The sequence below is a fragment of the Macaca mulatta genome, chromosome X, assembly GCF_049350105.2.
Source record: "Macaca mulatta isolate MMU2019108-1 chromosome X, T2T-MMU8v2.0, whole genome shotgun sequence".
Taxonomy (NCBI): Eukaryota; Metazoa; Chordata; class Mammalia; order Primates; family Cercopithecidae; genus Macaca; species Macaca mulatta.
Window position 1 is genome coordinate 75,701,468 of NC_133426.1, and position 15,727 is coordinate 75,717,194.

The 15,727-nt window shown below is 50.6% G+C and overlaps 1 long non-coding RNA gene across 1 annotated transcript in view; it reads left to right on the top strand.

The window, feature by feature from the left end:
* LOC106995229 (uncharacterized) overlaps positions 1 to 15,139 on the top strand; it is a 29,906-nt gene extending 14,767 nt beyond the window's left edge. Inside the window, exons 2-5 of the long non-coding RNA XR_001442000.3 lie at positions 6,748 to 6,903; positions 9,630 to 9,747; positions 10,090 to 10,226; positions 13,476 to 15,139. This is a non-coding gene — a long non-coding RNA (uncharacterized LOC106995229). The remainder of the gene's footprint in view (positions 1 to 6,747; positions 6,904 to 9,629; positions 9,748 to 10,089; positions 10,227 to 13,475) is intronic.
* The last annotated feature ends 588 nt before the right edge of the window (positions 15,140 to 15,727 follow it).

A 15,727-nucleotide genomic window follows, 5' to 3' on the forward strand; every position in this document is an offset into this window, starting at 1 on the left:
CCTGATCAAAGCTCACTCTTGGACCTTACTCCCCTGTTCCTTTAACAGCAAGTTCAGGAGCATGGTCATGGTGCCTGGAGTGCCCAGACAATCCAGCTGAGCCCGACAGGACAGAGAATAAGCATTCCCTTATATGTGATTGAGTCATCAGTCACAAATCACATTCTCTGATTCAGAGACTCTCAGAGTAGCAGTGCTAGGGCAGTTCCATAGACCTTTCTCCTTGCATTGCTGCTGGGCAGACTGAGGTCCAGTGAGGGTGAGGGACTGATTCAGATCACACAGCAAGACAGCGGTGGAACCCAGACCTCCAGACTCCCAGTCCAAGGCCATTTTTCCCACACCCAGGACTCTATCTGAGAAAGTGATGGTAACTGGTAGGAGAAGCCAGGGGTGAGGGCTGCAGGAGGCAGGAACTTGAGGGGAGGAATGTGGGACTGGAAGGTGGAGGGGAAGCAAAGCCCCCAGCGTTGAGTGGCAGCCCACCCTGGAGACATCAGCCTAGCTATCACACTGCTTCCTTTGCTGAAGATTAGCACAAACATCCCCCAGCTGTGGCCCTCCCTGCTGGCCAGCTGTGCAGGCTTTGGGTGGCGTGCCCCAGATGCAGGAGGCCCCAGGCTGGAGGCTGGACTTTCTCTCTTGTGACGTTGTGTGCTCTCCCGGCATCCAGAGGGCATGGGCCAGCCTCTGGCTCATCTCTGCTGTCAGGCCTGGTGAAGGACAGTCAACACTCCTGACTGATCAAAGGCACTCCCACCCTCTGGCCCCAGGAGTGCCGGGGCCGAAGGGGAGTGGGAGAGCTCAGATGCCATCCTGTCATGCTTTGAAGTCCCAGTGCATTCTGGGATAGAACTTGCTGTGGAGTGAGACCTCTGGAACACAAACTTAACAAAAATTCCTGACATGTGTTATGATGGAGGCAGGAGAGCCGAGTCCTGACACCTTTGGCCAGACCTTTCACCTCTCTGAGCCTTGCCCTTTCCAACTGGGCCAGGAGGGCACTGGATTCCGCAGAGTAAAGGCCAGGCCAGCTTGCCGTCCCATGACTCTGTGACTTTCTCTTTCTTCTCTCAGAGGCCAGGTGGGTAGGGTGGCCCAGAAAAGGCTTATGGGCAGGAATAGAGGTAGTCTGGCACCAAGGACAGGGTACGTGGGATAGCTAGGGGTAGGGGCTATTTATTCATTCATTTATTCATTCATCCATCCATGGAGCACCTACTGCATTCCTTAGCCCAAGGACTTGGAAATCGGGCACCCTACCATGCTGATCCACTACTCAAGGGACCTATTAATAGATTCTGAACTGGCTCCTCCCCTCACCGTGCATCGCCTCTGTTCTAGAGTTAGGATGGGCACCCTGGTTTGTGACTTTTAGTCATCAGGGGCCATATCCAGCAAGAATTTTGGTTGAATCTGAGTCCAGCTAAGTTAAACCAAAAATAGATTTACTGGAAAGCTTTGGGATGGCTCATAGTCTTGTTGGGGAAGGGGGAGAACCAACCTCAGAGAAAGGGCAGGCACCCAACGAGGCAGGGAAGTATGTTACAGAACCAAGGGGCAGTCGGGCTCATACACTACTTCCAGTACTGCTTCTCCTCACCTGACCTCTGCCAATGGACCCTGACATTGGGAATCATTTCTGAAATGCTTCTTTTCATAAGGAGTATCTGTCTGTCTGTCAGGGGACTTGAGGAGGAGCTCTTTGAGCTTCTGGCCTTCTCCCCTTCCTCTCTGAACTCTCTCCAGCTACTGCAGCCGATGCCCAAGCTGATACTGTTTTCTGACTGACCAAGCTCTTTGGCTTCTCCAAATGCCCCAGCAAGCCCTGAGCTTTCTGAACTCACTATATCTCCAAATAACTTCTTTTCCCCCTCCACGTATGTCCTTTAAGGCCACAACTAAAGGGGCCAACACAGACATCTCCCTCACTGGTCTTGATCATTTTGTGCCTGGTCCCAGCCTAATTTAAAGCTCTGTAAACTAGTACATGTCATGACCTCAGGGTACAGGTGAAACCCCCTGCTGTCTGCTGAGGAGTGGGGGCGGGGCTCTTGCTGGAGGAATGGTACAGTCCAGACCCATGATTACCCCAGGAGAATCAGCCAGAGGCGAGCCGGTCTGCTCAAAGCCCTGGGGGCTGAGAGGTCTGGTGGCAGCCTGTCAAGGAGCCAACCATGCAGAGGGCTGGCCAGACTGGATGTGGGAACCACACTGGAGACTTATTGGTGTGGATCCCTCTCATAGCTATGCTACAAGCCCTCTTACATGATACAAAGGGGATCTTCTGTTCTCCACAAGGGCAACGTCCTACCAAGGTGGGGGTAAAACTGGCCTTGGGACATTAGAGACATTATGTGACTTGCTGAAGGTTATGTAGATGATAATGAGGAGAGCTGGAACTCCCCGGTCCTTAGTCAGCAACAAAGCACTCCAGCGAAGACCACATTGTACCAACTCCCCCAGATAGCTTTCAGGAGCCCCCAGCTCCCCAGCCAGCCTCCTGCCTCAGGCCTTAACTACTTCATTAGAACCACAGTGTTGAAGCTTGAAGAGACCTCAGAGGTCAGTAGCCTAGCCCTCCCCTCACACACACATATGCACACACACACAAGTACACAAAGTACAGCTGGAAAATTCAGGCTTGGGAAAGGAGAATGCCAAAGATCGGCAAGCGAGTTGATGGGTCTAGAAGCCAGATCCCTGGGCTCCTCTGGCAGCCATGGTTCTGTGTACAGGCCCGGCTACATTCCTGTCCTTATCTTACAACCTAGCTGCAGCAGCTATTCCTACCTGTCCTCTTTTCACCCTGTCCTCGAGCTGTGCATTCCGGGCCGAACCTACTGCTGGAGAAGTCCCCGCCCTCCACCTGAGCACCCATGGATCAGCTGGTACCCCCACGGCTACCCCTGGTGGAAGAGCCACCCCACTTCTGGCCTACTTCCTTCTCTTTTAGTAGTATGTGTGAAGAAGAAGCTGTTGGTGCCAAAAAGATTCCAAGAAAATAGGTAGGTCCAGGCCAGGCAGCCCAGGCTGCTAATGCAAAGAGGCAGCTCCTACCCTTCCATCAAAGCCCTGGAATCCAGAACTGCAAAGGCCCCAGGGAGGAAGTAAAAGGAAGCTGAGTTGCTAAGTGGCCTGCCCCCAGCCTCCACGCCCCTGGGGATGCCTGGCTGACTGGAGAGGAGGGGACTAGCAGAGGAATGATGATAACCATCCCTCCCATCTGGACGGCCCTTTCACACACCACTAATAGGCTTCCCTCCCCTTCCCTTGTCCTAGCCACACAAAACGCTTGGTAATTATCCCCAGCAGCCAGATGGAGGCTCAGAGAAGATAAGAAACCTGCCTGAGGTTGCACAGCCAGTTGGTGGTGGTATTAAGCACAATTTGCAATCCAGGAATCCACGTCCCATGCATATTCCCCTTAGCTTTCACCTGGCTTACAAACCCAGGCCTTGGGCTCCTGGATCTCTGCCCCAGCCAGAGGGCAAAGGGGATAGGGCACCTGGGCTGGAAGGGACTGTAATAGAAGAGGCTTTAAGATGGGGGAGGGCACTGAGAACCGGTATGACAGAAAAAAGCAAGTCTACCCCTGTCCCAAGTTTCCCTCATTGCCCTCTTGACTGAAGAACTTTCTTTAGCTTTTCTTTGAGAGCAGATCTGCTGGAAACACATTCTCTTAGTTTTTCTTCATCTGAGAATGTCTTTACTTCTGCTTCCTTCCTGAATGATATTTTCACTGGATATTGAACTCTCTGGGTTGACAGTTCTTTTCTTCTGGAATTCAAAAAATACTGTGGCACTTCCTCTGGTCTCCATGGTTTCAGGCAAGAAATCCACCATCATTCATACTCAGGTCTCTTCTGACTCCAAGGGTCTGCTCCAAAGGAGGCCAGGCAGGGTAGCAGAAAGAACTCTGGAGGACTGGGAGTTGAGCCACAGCTCCACCACTTCCTATCAACGTGACATTGCATGAGTCCCTTCACCATTCCCAACCTCGGCTTTTACATTGCTGCTATAAGAGGGTAGGACTGGATTGTCACACTAAAGACCCTGACATTCCCAGGGTCTCTGAGAATTATCCAATTCCCAGGGGTGCCAAGCTCCTGGTGATGAGGAAAGAGACCCCACAGAGACACCTTCTGTCCCTGCTTTCCTTGGGGGATGTGGCTTGAGTCCTGTACTTTTTGCTCCCTCGACTCATGCCTACCCTGGCCTCACCTGGTCCATTGAGGCAGGGAGGGTTCTTAGGATGTTTCAGGCTTCCCAACCCAGCTCTCAAATCCTGAGCAACCGGGAGAACCCCCTCATTCCCTCTCATCAGGGCCATTGCAGAGCGCTCCTTCAGTGGGCAGGGGGGCAATCTCCAGGACCACCCAATGTCTCTTGCCATCCTACCCACCCTACAGTACAGTCTGACTGCTGGGCTCTCCCAGACACTGCCATGCTGTTTTCATGCTTCCATTTTGTTCCCTCTGCCTTGGAAATCCTTTCTCCCTTGTCTACTTGGCAAGGTCTTGCAGAAGCAATACTAGCTCTTTACTTCTCTCTGCCTTGGTTTTCTCATCTGTAAATTAGAGATTACAATAATAGTGGTAATACCTACCCCATAAAGTCATTGGGAAGATCAAACAAGCTACTCCCTATGAAATCTTTTGAACAGTGGTTGGCCCATAGTAAATATTCAACAGACACTAGCTTATTATTACAGTTATCATTAACACTATTATAGTGTGATGGTTAAGTGCACTTAGAATCAGACTTCCTCTGTACAAATCCCCTGTGCCACCTCAACCAACTACTTGACCTCTATGTGCTTCAGTTTTCTCATCTTTAAAAGGTGATTAATAATAGCCCCGCCTCATAAGGTTGTTATGAGGATCAAATGAGATAACACTTTGCACAGAGCCTGACACATAGTAAGCCCTCAAAAAATGTTAGCTGTGATGATAAGGAAGCTCGTCAACATTTCAGCTTCCTTTCCTCTTGAGAAAGAGAGGCAGCAGGTACTCTTGGGGAACGTGTTCACTGGAACATGAGCTAGGGAGAGACACCCATGCACCCATGCAACTCTTAGACCACATCAGGTTCCTGGTTCTGGCTTGTGAGATTCCCCACCTCTGTGACTTCATGTGGCCTGTTCTCTATGCCTAAGTTGCCCTGTCCCCAGGCCCAGTTCCAAGGCCTCACCTTTGGGATGCCTCCCGCAGCTCCTGCATGTTGACCGACTTCCAGGTTCTTGTAGGACACACCCAACAGGTCATCTGAAGCTCCATCCAATGCTCCCCCAGGTCTGCTTGGGGTGGAGTTAGTTCTGCACTACAGCCCTCAATTCTAGTCCTGGCTCTGCCCCTGACTTTCTGTGTGACTTGGGGTCAGTGTCTTTTCCTTTCTGGGCCTCACTTTTTCATCTATAACATGAGAATTTTGACCCAAATGGTCTTTAAGGTTTCTCCCAGATGGGTAAATCCTAGTATTACTCGCCACTGTCATCCCAGGGCTAAGCTAGTCCAGTGCCTGATGTTAAACGTTTGATGGGGACTCAGGCTGAACTAAAGTGGACTGATTATAGAACCACAGACAAATGCCTCCACCCATTCCCTCCCATACCTCCTGTATGTCCTGTCACCCAGGCTTTAGCCATCCTTGGCTGCCCAGCTCCCCAACCTCTGCAACTCAGGGCTTGAGGACAGAGCCTAGCTGCTGCCTGAAGGCTGGGCTCCTGGGGCCCCAGCAGGAATGTTCCTGGGCTTATTTTGGTCCTTTAAATTAGAAGGCTGGAGGTTCTAATTTACCACTCCCTGCCCGGAGCGGGAGCCTGGACTGGAGTGGCATGCCTCAGCTGCCAAGCATGAACCCCACTCTCGACCACAACCCAACCTCAGAGCTGTCTGTGGCTGTCCCTGCATAGCAACACCACAGACAACAAAGGCCCTTTAACCCTCCTCTTCTAGCGGTGACTGTAGTAGTGGCTGCTGCTGCCTGGGACTCAGCAGGATGAGGCACAGAACGGGGAATGGGCTGGCTAAGTCAAAACACTAGGAAGGTACAGACAGTTCCTGTGCCCACACTGGAGACTCACCCTTTGGGCATCTTGGCAGGGCCACGTGGGCTGCCCCCACAGAGCTAGGCCAGATGGAGAAATCTGGCCAATGGAAACTAAGGCCTAGGACCTAGAGGGCCACTGGGCTTTGAGGGAAGAGCCAGCTGTTTTCCATCTTCACTGAGGACTGAGGGAATAGAAACAGGCAGGAAAAACAGTGAGAAGAACTGCTGGTTTCAAAAGGCAAGCCTTCTATCCTAGGCATACTGTGGAGAGGTGACTGGACCTCCAGTCATCCCCCTTCAATCCACCCTCCAGGCTGCCATCAGTGGTACCTTGCCAGCAAAGACTTGATCGGATTATTTCTTTAATTAAAACATTTCAATGGTTCCCTATCGCCTACAGGGGAAAATCCAGCCTTCCATTCAAGGAGCTAAGGCCCTTCACAATGTGGCCCCAGCCTACCTTTCTGCACCACTCTCAAGGCCTTTCCTACCCCACAAACCCTACAATACAGCCACTCTGGTGGCTGGCTTTCCCCCAGACCTCCCATGCTCTTTCACGCCTCCATTTTATTCCTTCTGCCTGGGAAGTCCTTTCTCCCTTGGCTCCTTAGCAAACTCTTTTTTATGGTTGAAGCCTCAGCTCAAATATTCCCTATTCTTGTACAAAGGTAACAGTTTCCTCTCTTGTGCTTCCAGTGTTTCTGTCAGACTTTTATTCATTCAAGCAGCATGTATTGAATACCTACTATACAACAAGCATTGTTCTAGGAACCAGGGATACAGTGGCAAAAATGACAAGCCATAGACCCTGCCCTCATGAAACTTCATGTGGAGGAGACATACAGCAGATCAGTATGCTGACAAATACATAAGATGATTTCAAATAGTGTTGTGTACAGGGTGTACTGGAAAATGCTGAGTGATCTGCTTGGAGGAGGGCATCTGCAGCACCTGCTGACTTCCGTGGTGCCGACATTCCCATCACGGCTGATCTCAAGCTGGCAGTGTGAAGTCATTGAATACTGAGTTGGGAAGAGCCAGTGAAAGCCAGCTCTAGCACACTGGTACATACTAAAAGGAAAAGAAAACCAGTTAATAGAATAGAGAGCAACTGAGGCACAGAGGTGGGGAGTGTTGCTCAATTCGATTAGGTGCAGGGGGGACCAGGGAAGGCCTCTTTGAAGAGGTGATATTTAGGGGATGGCCTGAATGACAAGAAGCCAGTTATGCAAAGATCTGGGGAAAGCTCTTGGCACTTTTGGTTTTTAAAAATACTTTTTCTATTGAGGCATAATTTCCATACATTAAAGTGCACTAATCTTAAGCATACAGCTCCATGAATCCTTACATATGTATCAGCCTCTGTAACCACCACCTAGGTCGAGATATAGACCATTTTCAGCACTCCAGAAGGCTCTTGTGTGCCTCTTCCCAATCAGTAATCCCTGCCCCAAGGGAAACTACTATTTTGACTTCTCTCCCTGTAGGTTGGTTCCACATGTTTTTGAAGTTCATATTCATGGAATATAAATATAGCATGCCATAGTATGTTCTTTCTTTGTGCTGTATTTCCCTCACTCAACATCACATCTGGGAGAGTCACACCCATGTTGTTACACGTTACATGTGGCCATGTTCTTTTTCACTGCTGTATGGTATTCCATTATATGACTCTTTCCTGGTACCTTCCATGTTAGTGATGTTTTCCTGTCTGTCTCCTCCTCAGGGCTTTGTAACACAGCATGAGCAGCTATGAGCTCTGATGTGGGCCCGGCCACCACTGAGATCAGGGATGTGGAGTCCTCTTCTCTGAACAGGATGTTCCCTTCTGTCTTTGTATCTGTGAAACAGATAGTGGCAAGCCCTCCTACATATGTAGCAAAGAGTTAGCAAGATGATCCACAGCAAGCACTTAGTGGAGGCCCTGGTCTGGAGGGTCTGCTCAAGGGCACCCCAGGTGCCTTCTCCGCCCTTGGCCTGTGCATTTGGCGAGCAGCAGGTATAGTTCGTGCATGTGTGTGGGGGAAACACAGCACACGTTTGATTGTGTGTTGTGCTATGAAATGACTGCCGAGATTGCTTTGGGGATGACTGGAGTGAGGGACAGTTTTGAGGGACCAGAGGCACTTCCATTGCTGAGAGGGCCTGGAATGTGAGCTGCCACAGAAAGGTCTTCAGTACCCTCCCCACCAGGCTGGACCAGGATGTATTGAGGGAAAGAAAGAGGCGAGGAACTCAAGACCCCTGCCACAGTGCTTGCACAGGAAGGAGTGCAGGGCACTCCGCTTGGAGAGGGAGGCAGGGCAGGGACCATTTTCTTCAATTTACAGTTGCATGAACCTAGGTTTGGAGAAGTAAGGTCAAGTTCACATAGCCTAGAAAGTGTTGGAGGAGAGATTCAAACCTAGGTGTGTTTAACTTAAAGCCAGTGGGTTGAGGGCATCTTGTGAGACCTTGAGGGTTCCGACCCAGCCTCAAGGAGACAGAGTAGCTGGGCGAGCAGGCTGGGCTCTGGCCTGGAGGAAGGCCTTGGGCCTGGTGCTGCCAACTGCAGAAGGGGCTGTCTGGGGAGTCCCTACCAACACGTCCCACATAATGGGGCTCACCTAGGCATCACATCCTCTTTTTTCTCCCTTTACTCCTGAGAGGAGACAGTGAGCAGTGGAAGAGGAGTGCCTAAAAAGAAACACGTGTCCTCAGCATTCCAACTACAACTTCCTGCCTGCCCACTCCCCTGCGCCTCTCCCTCACTTCCCCACCAGCCCCTTGTCCTTGGTGCTGCCACCTCTGGCTCTCCCCACACCTCCAATTTGTTTCCAGAGGCCTTGAAGGCCAATCTTTCTTCATGACAGAGCCTCGTCCTTCATTCACTCATTATCTCTGTCTTTCCCTGACTCCTGGGAGCCCTAGGCCAGGAAGGGAGAGTGATGGGGTGGGGACACAAGAACATGTGGCTCCCAGTCCTGACTCTACCACAGATTCCCTGCATGCCATTGGGTCAGTCCCTTCTCTTTTCTGGCCTCTTTCCCTATCTGTGCAATGGACCAATCTCCAAGGGTCTTGTCAGCCTTGGGTTTCTCACCAGGCAGCAGAGACTCATTGCCCTAATGGAGAGAAGCAGAATAAACTACAGCTCGAGGTCAAGAGCAGACCTGGAGGCAGAGAGGAGGCCAACTGGACTGTGTTCAAAATGGAGGGCTGATTCAGGCATAAGGGCATAAAGAGGCTGGGATCTGCTCACCCTGGGCCCCTTTTCCTGTGACCGCTCCCTCAACATGCATTCAACAAGTCACTATGGAGCAGCAGCTCTGGACCAGGCAATGAGTTAGGTGCCTAGGGTACAGCAGTGAGCAAAGTGGACATGGTGCAACTGCTAAAAATTGCAACAAACCCTTGGTTCCTTACTTTGGCCTTACAATCCCAGCCACAGCTTCTACTTCTCTTCCCTACAGACTAGGAGAAATGTGGGGCCTGATCATCCAAGGCCACACAAAGAATTAAAACCGAAAACTGGGCTCAAATTCTCATCTCCTAACCACCCCCACCTCCCCACACCTTGTCAAAATTTTTCTCCCTAGAATCCTAGACTCACTGTCTGATCCGGAAGGCACTTTAATCATGCCTAAGAGCCTGGAGATTTATAAAGGAAGCTGTAACTGGGAACAATCCGGCCTGCGGGGAAGCTGCTTCTACCAGGTACCCACAAGCAAGACACGTGGCTTCACTCCTCCGCACCCCCACAGTATTTTGTTTCCCCATGTAGGCACAGCAGTGGTGCAGGTTGCCCCCTTTCATCATTTACTCACATGCTTGTCTCTGGCACTGAGCAGAGCCTGTGTCTCCTCCATCTCCGTATCTCCCAGGCCTGGGCCAGGCAGACATGAGGAAGCAATTCAGTGGGTGCCTGTGGCATGGAATTGACCATGTTGCTCCTGAAACACAGTTTCTTTTCCTTCCTTCCTTCCTTCCTTCCTTCCTTCCTTCCTTCCTTCCTTCCTTCCTTCCTTCCTTCCTTCCTTCCTTCCTTTTTTGAGACAGGGTCTTTCTCTATTACCCAGAGTCGAGTGTAATGGTGCTATCTTGGCTCACTGCATCCTTGACCTCCCGAGTTCAAGTGATCCTCCCACCTCAGCCTCCCAATTATTGGGACAACAGGCACACACCAACACAGCCAGGTAACTTTTTGTATTTTTAGTAGATGGGGTTTTACCATGTTGCCCAGGCTGGTCTTGAACTCCTGGCCTCAAGTGATCTACCTGCCTCAGCCTCCCAAAGTGCTGGGATTACAGGCATGAGCCACTGCACCCAGTGCCTGAAATGTAGTTTCTTCTGTGCCTGCCCTCAGTGAGTGAGCTCTGGAGGAAGGTACCCTGGATTTGTGCTGTGGTTCTGTCACTAACCCCAACTTTGACAGTAGCTTAACCTTTCTGTGCTGTGCCTTGCTTTTCTACTGGTAAAATAACAGCAATTACGGTACTGATTCATGGGGTTGCTGTGATGCACCCCAAATAGTGTCTGGTACATAGTAAATGTTCAGTATTTATTACCACTATTACTGCGGCTCCCAATCCTACTACTGCACTCACTACTACTACCATTTTAACTTAAGGATGTATGAAGCTATTTCCTGGATAGGCTTCCAGAAGTGGATATTCCTCATATATGATTGCCAGCCTAAAGGCTGTGAACTAGCCTCCTCTTCTCCAATTTTCTCGTGCCTAGGACTCACCTGGGGATCTCATTAAAATGCAGTTTCTGATTCAGCAGATCTAGGGTGGGGCTAGAGACCCTGCACTTCTAACAAGCTCCCAGGTAGTGCTGACACTGCTGGTCCAGGGACCACACTTTCTATAGTAGCCCTTGCCAATATTAACTACCAAAGAGAACTACTGTCTATTGAAAACCCAGTAAGTGACAGACCCTGTGGAAGTGCTCCATATACATTATCTCCTTGAATCCTTGCATCAGCCCTGAAGAGTATGTATTTTCATCCCTATTTTACAGATGAGAAAACAGAGGCTCAGATAAATCAAGTGACTTTCCCAAAGTTACACAGCTTGAAAGTGGCAGAGACAGGGTTTGAACTCAGACCAGGCTGACTCCCAACTCCTATTTTTTTCCATTCTTGCAAAGAGCCTCCCTGTGGCATGGCATACCCCAGAAGATGTCTGTCCCCCCACAGAGAGAGGACTGCAACGCAGCACCTGAAGTGATAGCAAAAATCACTCTCTGGGCACAGCTCTTTAACATATCCAAAGCGCTTGCCTGCCCACCACAGGCCTGGTAAACAGGCAGGGCAAGGACCTGGATCCCTGTTGAAGCTGGTGAGGACTGAGAGCTGTTGGGGTGGGTGTGAGGGCAGGCAGAGGGTAGAGGAAGACGCTGGCCTGGATTCACCAAGGGATGGCCCATGACCCAGGAGCTATTCTTCATCTCTGTGTGCTCAGGAATCCTCCAAGGTTGCAGACTCAGGGCCACTGAATGCCACTGGCCCAAAGCCCAAGATGCTGAGGTCTCAACCAAAGGACCCATTTCATGCACTGGGGGCGGGACAGCAAGCCAGCAAGAAGCCCCTGTATTCTCACTGGCTTCTTACCATGAGGTAAGCCCACAGCCTCAGCAGAGAGAGCCTGTTGCTTCTGGCAGCTCTGTGGTTCAGGGCTGCTATGTCCCAGCCAAGCCTAGAGACATCCTCACACCTCTGACTACATGATTATGCCCATTCCTATTCCTGACTAGGCCCATAACAACCTGTTTTCACACAGTGCATAAGACGATAAACATGTGCTACTCTCTTGGGTCTTTCTGGGTCTCCTAACGGGACCATGGATCTGTTGGGTATCTGAGAGACAGGTTTCTGGGGTCTGAGATTCCCCTAGAATTGTAGGCAAAACCGTAGGGGGATGTGACATTTTCTGAAGGGGCTATTCGTAGCTTTTACCATTCATCTACTGATTTAGCAAATATTGATTGAATGCTTACTCTGTGTGGGGCACTGAGTTGGGCACTAAGAGTGCAGTGATGAGCGAAACAGAGATCCATGCCTCCAGGAAGCTTCCAGTCCAGGGGGCAGTCAGTGAACAAGTAAACAAACCAATAATACACATAAGGACAGATAGTGATGCTGGGTTCTGTCCAGTCCAGTGTCATTCGCTACATAAACAGGCACTGCTAACATTTTTGAAGTGATGCCTGAGTGAGGGCCAGGGTGAGGGAGGGGCAGGGCCTGCCAAAGGTCATACCCCCAAAACAGACCCTCGGGCTTCCGGGCATGCATGTGGACCATGACATACATGAAGCGTTTAAGTGGGCATGGAGCTAATCAACAGAGCTGCAGAAGAGAATGACCACCTTGGGCCTGGCATGTTTTTCGGTAACCAAAAAAGCCACCCCCACCTCCATTCCTATACTGAGCTTCTCTGTTTCCAACACAGATTGCTTATGGGGGAACCTCACCCCCTAGCCCTCTTACCCCAAAGGCAGCTGTTCTCCCTCTAGCCTGCTGGGTGGGCTCTGCACCTTCCTCGGGCCTCACTCCTGAGAAGGTCCAGCTGGTGGGCCCAGCTGGGGATTTCAAGGACGATGGAGCCCATCTGGAGGGAGCTTGGAGTGAGTCAGAGGGGCCAGTAGAGAGGAAAAGCCCCTTGGGAACAGAAGCCTGGGCTAGGGGAACTCTCTCAGAATGATGCGAAGAAGAAAAGGAAAGGCCGGAAACCTGGGTTGGCATTCATGAGAGCGTTCTGAGGCCTGAAAGAACTCTGAGAGGTCACCTTCACTCACCCCACCTTCATCTAGGACGCACTTCCACTGTATCTGAATCTGTGTCAACGTGCAGTTTCTAAAGACTCCTGGCTGGCGAGTGAGCCCTCTCCCCGCCCACTGTGCCTTAGCACTCTTCTCTTTCTTCTCTTCTGGCTCCTGTGGCCCAGACACCGGGCAATGTGTGGGGAAAGGTAAAGAGTGGATCCACAGCTGAAGAAGTCCTCTCTCTGTTCTAGAGGACTTCAGTCTCATGCAGGAGACAAAGCCTAAAGAATTTGCTTGGATACAATGTGGTCAGTGCTTTCGGTCTTCTGAGGAGGGAAAATTATGTCTGTGGAGGGTGGGGTGAGGGGACCAGCAGGGAGAGTAAGGAAAGGCCTCCCAGATGAGGCCTCAAGAAGTGAGAGGCTCTATGGACAGAAGGCCATCCCAAGCTTCCAGAGAGCTGCCTGCTCTGATCAAATCCTCATTCAGATGTTCAATTCCCGTCTACCATGTTTCAGTCAAATGCTTGCCCAGCCTCTCCTTTCCCACTTCCCGAAGCAGGGAGCTTATTCCCTCTCAGGACAGAGATCATTTCAGGACAGACTTAACTCTAAGAAAGTTGCTTCCTTTTTTTTTTTTTTTTTTTTTTTTTTTTTTTGTCTTTCTTTCTCTTTGAGATGGAGTCTTGCTCTGTTGCCCAGGCTGGAGTGCATGGCGCAATCTCGGCTCACTGCAACCTCTGCCTCCTGGGTTCAGGCCATTCTCCTGTCTCAGCCTCCTGAGTAGCTGGGACTACAGATGCCCGCCACCACGCCCAGCTAATTTTTGTATTTTTAGTACAGACGGGATTTCACCATGTTGGTCAGGCTGGTCTCAAACTCCTGACCTCAGGTGATCCACCTGCCTCGACCTCTCAAAGTGCTGGGATTACAGGCGTGAGCCACAGTGCCCGGCCCAAAAGTTGCTTTATTCAACTTAGCTGAACTCTGTCTCTTTGTGGTTTCCATCCATTGGTCACAGTGCTGCCTCTGGGGGCCACCTAAGCTCTGCCTTCTCCCTCTGCCCTCCAGCAGCCTCTTAGAGGTCTGAAGCATCACCATAGCCATAACCCCCAAGTCTTCTCCAAGCAAAACAACTCCACTTCCTTCAACTGTTCCTCCTGAGACCAGGGCCCCCGCTTTCTCCACGGCATGCTTTTGCCTCCCTGGTCATGCTCCAGTGTGACTCTGGTACCCTTAATACGTGGCACACAGAGCTGACACCATATTCCAGGGCAGTCTGTCACCTCCTTGTTCTTGAAACTTCACTTCTATACTGCCTACAGATGCAGCTGAAGGTTCCATGGATGTATTTGGTCAGACCATGCATATGACAGTCACCTCCTCAGCTCTGCTCCTTGCCCTCTCACCTGGTTCCCCCTTGCCAGCCTACATTTGAGGACTGGATTCAAGAGCAAGACCTAACATTTCTCCCTGTCATATTTCCTTTGTAAGCTTCAGCCCCTCCTTCTAGTCTGTCAGGAATGGGAATGCTTTTGAAAACAGACTCTGAAAGCCAATGAGATGTGCTCCTCCTGCCCACAGTTGGACCCAGGCTCCAAATTTGATCAGTGAATAGCCATGTCCGCACATGTACCATGAGGCACTTGTCTGCAAATTCATCCGGAGACCTTGACAGATGCCTGGAGGCCAGAAATCAGCCTCTTCTATGCTACCATGTGGCCCCAGGAGCCTGAAGAAAACACCAAGTACATCTAGAAGTTGATGGTTGACCGATGGGAGAAGGGGCAAGATGCCAATCACTCAGTCAGTCAACCTTTCCTGAAGATTGTTGGAGGCTCCAAGTGACATAGGGGATCATGCGAAGAACATTCAGAGACATCATCTACTGCCTCTGCCTTCTGGAAGTTTCTAGTCTCACAAAAAGGAAGACCAGGGAGACCCTTAAGACAATGTAGTAGGCTAAATAATATCCCCCAAAGATATCAGGTCCTAATCCCTGGAACCTGTAAAAGTTACCTGATTAGGAAAAATGATCTTGGCAGATGTGATCAAGTTAAGGGTTTCTAAATGCAATCACATAAGAGGGAGGCAGAGGAGACTTGACATAGACAGAAAAAGAAAAGACCACGTGACCCTAAAGGCAGAGATTGGAGTGAAGTGGCTACAAGCCAAGGAATGCCGGCAGCCACAGAAGCTGGAAAAGACAAGGACCAGGTTCTCCCCTACAGCCTCTGGAAGGAGCATGGCCCCATCAACACCTTGATTTTGGCCCAGTGATACTGGCTTTAGATGTCTAGCCTCCAGATCCGTGAGAGAATACATTTTTGTCGTCTTCAGCCACTAAGTTTGTGGTCATTGTTACAGAAGCCACAGGAAACTGAGATAGGTAATGAGGGAGCTCCACAGGCAGGTGAGGGGCCTAGACCACAACCAAGGTGGGCCAGGCAACTGATGGCCATAAATCTCAGGCAAGGCTTCCTGGAAGAGGCAGGCCTGGAGCTGGGACCTCAAGAGTGGTAGAGGAGGGGGCTTGGCAGAGGGAAGAGACAGGGCTCCCTGGGTTGTGACAACTGAGCAGATCAGGCCTGGTGTGGCCAGAGATCACTGAGACTGCAGAAGTGAAGGGTGGTGGTGTGTATGTGAAAAGGCCACATCCTGCCAAGTTGCCACTTTACGTTCCTCCCAGGGGAAAGTTAGCAAAACCCTGCATCGCCAGCAGGGTGGCCCTTGGTCATGCTGCAAAAAGCCAAGATGTGAGGTCAGACAGACCTGGTTCTAGCACCACCACATACTGGTGCCTGCTGCCTCCCTGAGCCTCAGTCTCCCCATCAGCAAAATGGGGATGATAATATTGGTGTAATTTCCAAGGTTATTTTCTCATTTTCCAGCTTTCCCTTGTCGCATTTCTTCTTTAAGCTAGATGTTCA